Here is a 12,228-nt window from a genome sequence, read left to right as displayed (position 1 = left end):
GTATTTACTAGTCATATCTTCTGCAATTTTGCATTCAGAGTCTACGTTAGGAGAGACCTATTCTGATTTTGCCTGGAGCTGAATTACTCTTCAATGCACCTCCACTGTCACCCGTGATGGCTCCCTGCTTTAAGGTAGGAATGTACCAAGAAACCAATGGCTTCCAGCAGGCTTTTGGGCAGAGTGCACTCGAATTACTGTGTCCTTCATGAGAAGCTGCTGTGGGTCACACCAGGCCTTTAGTTTACTGAAATTGCGTGGACCTGCTGCATTCTTAGGGAACAGAGTACAAAAATACGGCTAGTACCCAAATCCCTTACCAACACGTGTTGCCTGTAATGTTGACGTGATTCAAGCCCATACTCATCAATTGATCTTTGCTGAACCAAATCCATATCTAACACCCAGTACTGACTTGTAAGAGTCTTGTTTGCTAAGTAAAGGAACATTTGACTTGGCTGATCAGCTCTTACCTTGGTTGTTTTCTTTGGCTTTAAACTTTGAATTTTACAAGTTCTACAAGATGAATGCTCTGTTTCACTTCTTTGTGTACAGATAGAAAGAAGCAGTTTGTAAACCATGTGCTTTGTAGGTAATACAATATTTTTCTCCTCTGGAGTCCATCAGTGTTGATGCTTACCATAAATGTATGAGACCTCATGCAGATCTTTAGGCTAGAATCTCAGAGGTTCATTCTCTTGCACATCTTATCGTTAACATTTATTATTCTTTCTCGGAACAAAGAAGAGGGCTTACCTTGAACTTCAGGCAAATCTCACATTGCTGTATTTGCAAATGGGTTGCATGTAGGACTCAGCAAGATTTCATTTAACCTCTTCTGTAGTGTTAGTTGCAATTCTCTGGAGGTGGGATGAACAGGGAAAATTCTATTTGGCTTTAACGTTCTGTATTAGTTGGTGTTTTGTTTTCCTTGTTCCAGAAGCTGGATGTTATCTTTGATAGCATGCCACTGAGTATAGCGATCCTGAATGACAGAGCATCTCTTGCATGTGCTACTGCTGATTCATTGTGTGTGCTTCCTGTGAGGTAATGAAATACCTCAATCACATCAAAACTGCTGATTTTTAGATAGTAGCTATTATGTAAACATTATACATAATGTGACAAGCTTGAAGGCCAGATCTAGATGGTAATGTTCAAGGGTGATGTTGGTGTGCAGAAAAATAATCTTCTGGAAGCCACTGTAACTTCTTGCAGGAGTAAGGAGGATTTGCGTGACTGTAAGCTCAACATTGAGCTGTTAGTGTTATTCAGGTTCAAAAACTAATAAGGTAGGAAAAACAAACAAACAACAACCAAAACCCTACTAATAATAAATCTGTGCAATCTTAGTGTGCTATTTATCATCTTCTTGTACCAAAACAAAGTTGGTGATGTACTTTGCCTTGAGCAAACATTCGTATTTTCCAGACTCAGCAATGTGGTACTGGTTTTCAACCTCTCTGGTCTTGCTGTTTCCTGTCTTCCTTTCCCAGACTTTGGAGTTTTTCACCTAAATTTTCCTCTTTTGCTTTTAATGGAAAAGCAAAATAAAGTTTGTGATCAGAGCCTTCTCCTACACTAGAGGATTTTAAATTCCTAGATGAGACTCAGCAGGAAAAGATGATAGTGTAATTTCCTTAGAAATTTTATAGTTGAAGCATTTATAGTAATAAACCTTTGAGCACTGAGATTCTGAAAGAGGTACCTGAACCAGCATGTTTTGAAAAGTGTTTCCTAGATAGAAACCCAGGAGGAGGAAGAGGAGCAGGGAGCACAAGCAATGCAATCATGTAACTTGGACGTGTAGTTTTCAGCAAAAGAGTTTCCTTGTCACATTTAGTGTTTTTGTTCCTTATGACAAATTGTTTGTGTAAAAAGTAAAGTTGTTCAGTCTCGGTACTGTTCCAAATTTTAAGCTTTTGGTTTTCTTCATGTGTTTGGTTTTTTTTTTACATCACTTAGTAGTGATGGGTTCACTTGCCATGATTGCTCAGCCACGCTTAATGACTTTGACCTTATAAACTATATTTGACTCAGAAAGGTCTCATCCTGTTGTTGGAAGGAGAGTCTGCCTCATTACTCAGTTAGTGAAATTTACTTCTAATGAAAAAGTTTTTGTCATGGTAGGATTCACCAAGACTCAAGTGGTGCATGTTACTTATGCTTTTCTGTTTTACTGGGCTGAATCCTGCTCTTAGTGTGTCTTTTGAGTATGACAGCCATGAGTTTTTGCTTTTTTACAGGGATTGTTTTCTCTTTCTAAGCAAGAAAGCAGGCCTGAATGTGTTGGTCAGAAGCATTCTTTGGAGCAGTCAGTTGGTACAGTTGGTGCAAGCTACCTTGTAGTGTAATTCATGCTCTTAGTGCCACTCAAGACTTAGCTTGAATTCTTACTGCATGATAGTTTCCTTGACACAATGGTGGCGAGATGTTTCCCTACTCCTAAGAGAACCTGGGGTACACTCAGTGATTGCTTGTTTTGCTGAAAAGTTACAATTCTCATAAAATCTTTATCAACAGGTAGCTCCTTCTTCAAAAACCTGGTGCTGTTTCCCAGGGTGGAGATACCCTCTAGTATCTAGCAGATTAAAAGCAGCTGTGGTACCATTTGTTTTGTGTGAACACTGGTGGGTCAGCTGTTTGCAGGAGCTTCCCAGTGCAAACAAAGCTTGTGAGCTACATTTTGCTATTTAAATAAGTAATTTTTGTTGTTGTTAAAGAGTTGCTGGAGACAGCCCTGTTCTCTTTCAGTAATAACTATAATTAATCTTGGTTATAATGTAATCCTGATACAAAATGCATCGTTGCACGTTGACAAATGAAATATTTGGCACCAGTGGTGTTTACACTTGCATTGTTGCTGTACTCCTGTGTGTGCAGGAAGGTAAGGTGAAGTATTTCCTAGATTTCCAGATTATTCCTAAGGTTCATCGTGGAGCAGAAATTCAGAAACGTTCTGTTTCAAAGAAGGCTCCATGACCAACACAATTACACCAGGGTTTTACTGGATGTCAGTGGTATTCTTTCATTATCTTCACAAAGGTTATACCTTGATTTCATTTTATTACGGGGTTTTCCAAATTTCTCATGAGCCTCTTTGTGCTCCTGCTTTGTGTGAACATCCATCCACCTTAAGAAATTTCTCTGTCCAAATAAAGTAGTGACAGAAGCCACAGCTGGTTAATTCACCCCACTCTGATGCTCACTGTCTTAGCTCGAGTCACTAAATGATATACAAATATTATTTTAGTACACCTCATGGCTGTATATATTGCTTCCACTCTTCCTATGTTCCTGGTGCTTGAGCAAGAAGAAATCAGAAAATGGTGAATTTTAGGATGTGTTGAGCATGGACCTTGCTTCCAGGAAGAACGTAATTATGTGCTGATAAATGGCAACTTATCTAAAAATACTCAAGAAAGTATTTCTTAAATAAGAGCACTTCTCTGGAACTGAGCACTTGGTAGCTGGCGGTTGGGCTTTTTTTTTTGTTTGCTTATTTGTTTTAGTATTTCAGCACCCTGCTGACAGTGTTGTGAAATCCTTGCTGGGTGTTTGCCAATTAACTGAATAAACTTTTACTTGCTTGATGATTTTATAACTCCTCTGTATGAAATAAGTTTGTCATTTGTTTGACTTCTCTCCTGCATTTTGTGTAAAAATGCTACCTAATCTCACAAAGAAAGACCTTGAGACTTAAATTCTTGCAGAGTTATCAAATACAGCAATCAGAGTCTGAGCACTTAACAGAGCAGTCATAATATTTTTTGTGATATTTTTAGTATTATTAAAGATAATTACTGTTGTATTATTAAATACATCAAGCTCTCTTATATTCTGTAATGTAATTTTCCACTTCACTTCCCCTATTTTTACATGTATTAATACATCTTCCAGTTAAGGTCTTTTTTCATTGCTCACTGTGTGTCACATTCAGAAAACAACCGTGATTTTGCAAATTGGAGTCCCATAGACTGTTCCTCTTTCCAATGACCACTCAGCTCATAGAAGCCAATGGGTAGGTGGAGGTCAGAAGTATGACAGGGTCACCAAAGACACCAAACTAATGAGCAGGGATTTTTTTCGTTACCAAAGGATTGAATAGGAACAAAGAAAATCTCCCACAAACTGTGGACATTTCCACTCTGTGATTGTTGGTGTTATGTGAGATATTTTCAGGCATTCAGGTAATAGATACAAAATTGGATGTATGAGATAAGGTATAGAAATGATATCTGGAGGCTGCCTTAGCTGTGAGAGAATGGAAGAATTCTTATTCAGTACAGATGAAATAAATTTCTGTCCACAGGGCATAGGCACTGAGAGGAAAATAACTTATGTGAAACCAAGGGCTATAACAGCCTAATTTTGTTCTCTAGACCCAGGTAAATTTCATCCTAACACAATAAATAAATACATAATATAAAGTACAGTGCTATTTCCTGATTCATGATCTTGTTAGACTCCAAATAAACATATATCATGCTGGAATTGCAATAACACAGGCTTAGTACATAGATGGGGAATTGCATCCACCTACTGAACATGAGGAAGGCATACCAAAAGCAAATCATTTAGAGGAGAATGGAATTCTCCTTTAGACTCAGTGGTGTTTCTGTTGTGTTTTCCCCTGGAAGATGGTCCTTCTCATGTGCAAGTATTTTTAGATATTTTATTTCTTAAGCAAAAAAAAAGAAAAACAAATTTCAGATATTTTGCTATACGTTATTGTTATTCTGTAAGTTTAAAAGCAACTTCAACAATATAACTTGATTGGATTGGATTGGATAGGGATTTAGAATTAGCAATATTACCCACGGAGTTCTTAATCCAAGGATGGAAGTTGGGCGAGAAAGCATCAATAAGCAATTTATGGAAAACAATGGCACAAATCAGCAAGCCACACTATAGCAGTCCTAGCACACTCTTTGCAGGGCTTGTGTGGAAGGGATTTAGCAGATGAGCTTGGGTGGCTGAACAAGGTGGAGGGTTTGGGCCCCATAGAAAGGCCAAATCTGTGAAACTGCTTCTCACCCAGCCTTAAATCTCATTTAAGACCTTGGAATATATTCAGGGATATTATGCTGAAAGAGTGATTTTTCACACATCTAGAAGAATATCACACTATCATCTGTGTTGAGTTACAGTAGGGCTCAAATGTTGCAAGTTGAGGAGGAAGGTGAGAAATAAATGTCCAGTGCCTCTTTAAGAATCCACAAGAGCAAAGCAATAAAAACGAAATACAATAACTCAGATAATAAAAACATTATCTTACAGATTTCATACAAACTTTGCCTTAGGGAGGCCACCTGGTTTGTGTTTTACTGATACAGCTGTTCAGACTTTTTTTCCTTTTGCTACATGAAAAATAGAGGAATTTGAACAGCTGTCTGGGTTAATTTTTTTAATGCCTTCAGTAAGTAAAAATAAAGGCAAGTGACATGAATAAGTGATGTGAAATTGCCTCTAAAGATGCTTTAAAAGCTTTCCAGACTAATTCCTGGACCTCATGAAGTGCAGTGAATGAAGTTGTGTGCTCAGTAAGAGAGTGAGCAGGGTGGATGCTGCTGGTCAGTTTCTCCTCTCTCCATGCAGATGAGAGTTGCTCAAATTGGGGCTAACTGGCAAACTCATTTATACTGGAATTTGCCCAAGGTAACCCCATTGGCTTCACTGAAATTGCTTAGAATTTCCATAACTGAAATTAAAATCACTCAACAAAACCAAGCAACAAACCGAGCCAACTAATTTTGCTGAATACCATCCATAATTTGTTCTGTTGCTTTCCAGGGATGTACTCCTTGTTGTGAAGGGAGAAAGTGAACAGAAGAGGTCAGGATGTCTGAGCAGACATCGTTTCTCAGAGAGGAAGGTTATTTTTGCTCTTTTCCAAATTGCAGTGCTTTGGTGGGAGGGAAAAGCAGCTGCCCTGCTGACGAACGGCATCCCAGCAGGCTGAAGTCTGGTCCAGTTTGACCAGGTGATGGAATGAAGCAATTGGGAACCGCTTTGCTTTTTGTTGCCCAGTGTTTCACACACCTCTAGCAGCAAACCCTCTCTGTTGCCAAGACAACCCCGAAGAAATCCGAAATCCAGAACAATACCCTGTGCACGAGACGCCTCGTATTCATTAGTGCATGCGTTCATTTTGAATGTCGAGAGGAACACTGCCCTCCAGATCAAGCCAGGTAAGTCCAGGTGAAGGTGTAGGTGACGTCTGTAAGGTGATAATGGCTTGCATTTAAAGATTCTTTTGTCCTAATGGCTGCCAAAGCTCCAGGGCTGGCACTGAGAGCCTGCTCAGTGTGATTCCTGCACTGCAGCACTGCCTGAAGCTTACTAGGATGCTTCCTGGGGCTGTCCCAAAAATACTCCAGGGCAGGAGCACTTACTGCTCTCCCCAGCCCCTGCTGCATGTGAGGGTGTTGCAGTGAGCACCAAGCTGTCATGATGTGATTTTGCAGTGGTTTCTAAAGATTTCTCAGGCAGATGAATGCAAGTTAGTGCAGCCATGAAGGTCTTTTCACTTAATAATTGGGTCTGGACAGAGCTGTGCTTGGCCTCTAGGTCAAAGGAAATGTGCGTGTGACTTGAGCCTCTTTACTAAGGTCTTGGCTCCATGCAGGACAGTGCTATAGCTTTGGGTTTTTTAATGCTTATTTATTTAACCTTGGTGAATGTAAATTGGACAGAGGTCCAAGAGGTCAGATTAAACACCTCCATTGACTATTAGGGTTTTCTGTTTCTTTTTCTGTTTCTTAGAGAAATGCTACGTGCAGTTTGGAAATATGTCTCACTTTTCTGAATTCTCTCCAAATCATCTTTTCCCCTTTCATTGTCAGTAGTAGAAAATAAGAGATTTTTTTCTTTTTTTTTTTGGTTTTGACCTTTTCACTAGGAATGGCTGTGCTGGCTAAACACAGGTGAAAATAGGTTGATAATTGGACTAGTTGATCACAGAGGTCTCTTCCAAGCTTTTTGTTTCTATGATAGCATCATAGGAGGAGAAGAGCAAACCAGCCAGTGCTTAACAGGGAGTGTTGCATATTGACCATCACACTCAGGAGCTCAGCAGCAGAGCTGGTTCTGCTTTAATGGCTCTGCCAGCTTGTCCATGGCTTCTACTTTCCTGTATGGTGTAATTTCTCCCTGGCTGTGCAAGGAGCCCTGCAGATGAGATGCGGGGATGTACTTCAAGCAGCAATGCTGGAAGCAACAGTTTTGCCCTTGTTTGCCTGTGTCAAGTACAAACTCCACAATGTACCAAGAACCATCTCACTTCCATCCTCCTAAAAGCCAAATCCCTTTGGTTTCAGATGCAGCATCCCTGAGCTCAGGCCGCTTCTGCTCCTGCTTTAACACCTCATAAACAAGGAACAAAGGAGGCATGTGAAAGAACTGCAATTTCATAAACTGTCGAGTGGGAGTTGGAGCTGTTATAGAACATCCCGTTCCAAAAGGAAACAAATGATGGTCTGATGCTGCTGGGTAGTAGTGACGTATGTGGCTGCAGTGTGAGTCAGTCAGTGTGAGATTCAGATACGGACCAAGAGGGAAAACATTTGAGGCAGCAGGACCAATCACATGCTCATAGATAGAATTACCTCAGCTCATTTTTCAGTTGGATATTAATATATTTGCTGCGCTTCTTGGGCAGAAGGCAAATAGCAGCACAGAGGAAAAAAGCACGTGTAGGAGCTGTTCTATCTGTCTCTTCTTGCAGCCTCCCACCCACACTCCTGCACAGGCAGTGATAATGTATCATGAGTGTTTTGGTATATCACTGTTTCGTTCAGTAAAATGGAATGTCTTGATGTTGTTGTTATTTGTGTTCTTTGGAATCCCAGAGCGTTCCCCATTCCAAAGGCACAGGTCCATGAATGGGGCAGCTAAGCAAATTCTGGGGAAAATATTTTGTTTATTGCCAAAGCTATGTCTTGTTTTAATTGCTTACAGCTCAGTCGAATGCTTATGGTCATTTAAAAATTAAAACTGAAGCATGAGGAATCTTTTAAGGCCCTAAAGGAGTTTGTAGAGCTGATTTTCTGGTATGTGGGGGATGTGTCATGATGTGCAAATTGTGAAATGAATTGGCTGTTTACTGGAAAGTTACCGTTATCTCGTGGGTAATGTCAGTCAGAGATAGGAAACGCTGCCCGTGGATTGAAGACAAGGAAGCTTCAGTAGTAACAGTACTTTGAGGTGTTTCCATCTCTGATGTTTGCACCAACATTTCACTCTAGTTGTGCCTAAATAACAATTTTTGTGACTCTGCAGCAAGCCATACCAGGAACTGATAAGGATCAAAACCCATGAACAAAGTACCCTGTAAGAAGGACCTTGCTTTCTTCTCTTTTCTTTTCTTTTTCCAATTCATTTCAACCAGCTCGGTTCCCTGATCAGCATGGCTTTAAGGAGCCACTGCACAGGCCAGGCCAAAGGGCCCAAGTGGTGTGTGGCAGAGAGGCTGATGGTGGCAAGCCTGTGACAGCCACCCGAATCTGCAAATCGGTAGACTAGCTGATGAAACCTGACTTCATTCAGCAGTGAAACAACAGCTTCTGTGTGTCCAGAAGGAAAAGTTAAGGGGCTGTTGCTTGGCTACAGATTGTCTTTGCCAGGGTTGGAGGATAGGAAGGATTTGGGTTCAGGCAATGGAAGTGTTGTGAATAAAAAAAGGTCTCAGAAAGCCATAGGAGCCATAAGGCTCTTGTGTTGGAATCTCAAAAAAGTATTTGACCTTTTCATGGAGGTTTAGTCAAATCTGAAGCAGAACTGCAGGTTGGAGTTTTATTCTGAGTCCCAACCAGGGCCAAAATAGTGGGCTCTGAACAGTCTTTCAGAGGAAAAGCAGAACTCTCCTCATTGGAACTGAGACGTTTGGTTTGTGCCTCTTGACCTGTAATTGCCTCATTGTCTTACTTGTGTCCTAAAGCAAAGTCAGATGGAGGGAGCTCACCCTTCCCTGCTGGACACGGAGAGGGCTGTGCATTTTGACACCAGGTCCTGGTGGCAAACCCCTCTATGCCAGCACTGACCTACAGCAGTGCTCGAAGCAGATGGGTAGAAAATGCTTCACTGCAAACACTGTCTGTAGCAAAGCACTGGCAAGCCAGGCTGGCTGCTCCTGCCACCAGGGGAGGGGACTGGCCTGAAGCGTGTACAGTGCCTATCTCCTGGAACGGCAGCACCAGAGCTGCATGAGGCTTCCCAGCTCACCATTATCTGCTGCATCCTTCCTCCCCCCTACTCTGCCCTGGCATGGGCACCCTCTTATCATTGAGGTGGCAGCGTTTTGTTTGTACAGCTGAGAGCTCTTGAGCTGACTTTGTGTGTCCTTCAAGGTCATAAAGGCATTTGATCTCCTGACCGAAATACCTGTGCCACCCCTCTGGTCAGAGCTATGGGGCTGCACTGCTGCCGGTGGAGGAGCTTTCCTGCAGTACTACAAAGCAGCTTTTCTGGAAGAGGGAATTGTTCACCAGTATTGCAAAAAGGAAATTTCAAGCCCATAAACAGCTCTTACTGTAGTCTTGGAAGGCAGCCGCACCCTCTGTGCCCTGGCCTGAGGTGGAGCATCAGCCCCATGGAAGGAAGAGGTGTCTGCAGCATGTGCTGATGTTCCACCACGCGGTCCTGGTCCTCATACCCAGCACAAAGCCCCAAACAAACCCTTGGCCTGCTCGGCCCCACTGAGGGCTGATGTCACCGTCCCACAGCCTGCTGGCATGACTCACAGAGGGAACACAGAGGGTTCTTCATGGGCCGCAGGAAGGCAGGAGCCGCGTGGGAGGCTGTTGCTGAGGGAGGGGTGAGGAGAAGGTGCTGGAATGAGCCGGGGTGCTGGGTGGGGGGCCACACCTCAGCCCCCAGCACCCAGGGTTGGAAGGAGGTCAGCTCCTGGTCGGATTTCTTTTCCCTGGGAGTGTTCTGAACAGTTCTGCCCTTGTTTTCACACAGGATTGGGGTGGGGTAGGAACGGTTTTATTTTAGAGGAGATTCCCGTGACTCGAGCTGCTTGAATTAGTCAGGAGTAAGGGAGGGTAGCACATGGCCAGAAACAGAGCCCAGGCTCCCTGAGAGCGTGAACGGCTGTGGCTGAGGCATGTTGTTTCATTAAGGCATCTTTTTGGGGTGTCTCACTGCTCCAAGCCCATTGATGGCTGTTCTGTGTCAGCAAAGCCGATGGAGGCATGTAGCACAGGGACAACGTTTCCAGCAAGGACAAGGTGATGCAAATTACGTGAATGGGCACAAGTATAAACCAAGCTGCTGTCACCAGGGACAGGAGGCATCTCTGAGTGCCTGCCAGAACTGTTAGGATGGGAGGATGCTCGGGCTTTGCTGCAATTCTGACTGCCTCCTGGGAGGGGCCTTATAACTTGTGAAGTCCAGTTCCTAGAAGTGATGGCACCTGTGAACACACGGACACCTGAGCATTTCCAAAAGCCTCTGAGATTGCCCAGTGAAAAGCATTGAGCACTGATGATGATAGAGTATATTATATCTAAATATATGAACTCTGGAAAGGGGAAGGTTATTTCCCCTTTCTTCCATCATTCTGATATAATTGGAAGCAGGAAGGCACTCACAAAAGAAATGTTTATGTGAACCAATCCAGATTTTTGCTGAGGATTCAGAACCAACAATTTGAAATAACCGGACAGACTTTGGCTTACTTACATGAAATCCTAATTGACCACTGGCACTGATTTTTCGTAGTGCTTCTTTTATGTCTGCAAGGAACCACAGAAAACCTCTGGATTTAAATATCATTGAACTGTGAGAATTTGGAAATCCAGATTCAGCAGTGGATGTTTCAAAGCGTGATGTTAAGATTTCTAGTGTGAGGGCACATGCTAGGAATCAGGATGAATAGCAAACATACAAATTAAGTATTTAATTAGGAGTCAGATGGAATCAAAATAGACAGCTAGTTACACTAATAGAGAGGCAGACAGAAGCACTATGGGTGTGAGGTCACACTTGAGTAAGTTGATATGGTTGTCAGGATGTTATGAAAACGCTCACAGATTGCAAAGCTGCCCAAATTTTCTTATGACCAGAGGTTCACGCCATGTTTACTCTTTGTGATTCCCTCCTATCACTCTCCTCTGACACAATCAAGAAAACAGTGTCAGGTGGCTGGTACGATCGATCACCATACCAAATGAGCAGCCAGGACTCAATAGCTGGACCAAAGGGGCAGTGAATGACTTGGAAAGTGATGGGCCATTATTTTTTCTGGACAACAAGTTCCAAAAATGCCCACTTTAGTTTTCAAATGATTTGCTAAGATAGGGACGTGCTAAATTTGCAATTAATATTATTTTTTAAAGAATAGATCAAACAACTCTAGCAGATTTCCTTTAACTGACAAGTTCCATTAAACAAGAAAGCTCATTCTTAGTAGGAGATTTTAATATAACGCTGAGAACAGAGAACAAAACAATGAATGGAAACATATCAGCAGTCAATTTCCTGAGTATTCAAGCCTGCATTATACTTTGTTCTTTGCTACAGCCACAGCTCAATAATTATCAGTCGTATTCATGGGACTTTTTCCTATTGACACTCAGCGTGAGTGTGGCTGGAAAGAGATTAAGCTTTTGTGGCAGCCATTTGAATTTGTCTAACTGAAAACAACCTGCGAGGCTATGGAGAACCGTGTGTCTCAAGGGATTTGTGATGGTCTGCAGAACCTATGGGTCACAGGTTCAAACGTGTGTGCTGGTTGAAGAGGACACATAGCTCTGAAATGGCAGACTAACAGTTGGCAGGCAGTGGTGCTTGCTGGCAGACATGGCACAGTCATGAAACAATGGTTGGTGATGGGGCAGATGTTGGAAGCTGTTCCTCTGTTGTGTGACTAGGATGTTCTTGTTGGGCAATGGATAGGAATGCTGGACGAGGCACTGCCCACTATCTTTTCTTGGAAAAAGAGTTTTGTTGATCCAGGACTTCATGGAACCATAGAGTGGCTTAGGTTGGAAGAGATCTTAAAGACCTTACCAAGTTCCAATCCCCCTGCCGTGGGCTGGCTGCCCCCACCAGCTCAGGCTACCCAAAGCTGTCCATGGCCTTGAGCACATCCAGGGGTGGGCACCCACAGCTCTGGGCAGCAGTGCCACTGCCTCACCGCCCTCTGAGTACAGAATTTCTTCGTAACATCTAACCTGAATCTCCCCTCTTTTAGTTTAAAGCCATTCCCCCCTTGTCCTTCAC

General features: G+C 42.6%; 1 protein-coding gene across 7 annotated transcripts in view; it reads left to right on the top strand.

Moving 5' to 3' along the window:
• The window catches only part of SLC6A6 (solute carrier family 6 member 6), a 114,244-nt gene that overhangs the window by 22,122 nt on the left and 79,894 nt on the right, over window positions 1-12,228 (top strand). For 5 of the 7 annotated variants that reach the window (XM_042880168.1, XM_042880174.1, XM_042880172.1 and 2 more), the window contains one exon: window positions 39-134. The exons of 1 other annotated variant lie outside the window; for it this stretch is intronic. The gene's annotated coding sequence lies outside the window, so the exon portion shown is untranslated. Of the gene's footprint in view, window positions 1-38; window positions 135-6,162; window positions 6,192-12,228 lie in introns of those variants that run through there. One more of the 7 variants, XM_042880175.1, reaches the window with a different exon arrangement.

Source organism: Lagopus leucura, unplaced genomic scaffold (genome assembly GCF_019238085.1).
Source record: "Lagopus leucura isolate 7727_CA_CO unplaced genomic scaffold, USGS_WTPT01 Super-Scaffold_100026, whole genome shotgun sequence".
NCBI classification, from domain to species: domain Eukaryota; kingdom Metazoa; phylum Chordata; class Aves; order Galliformes; family Phasianidae; genus Lagopus; species Lagopus leucura.
This window is presented reverse-complemented; position numbering and strand designations above follow the sequence as displayed.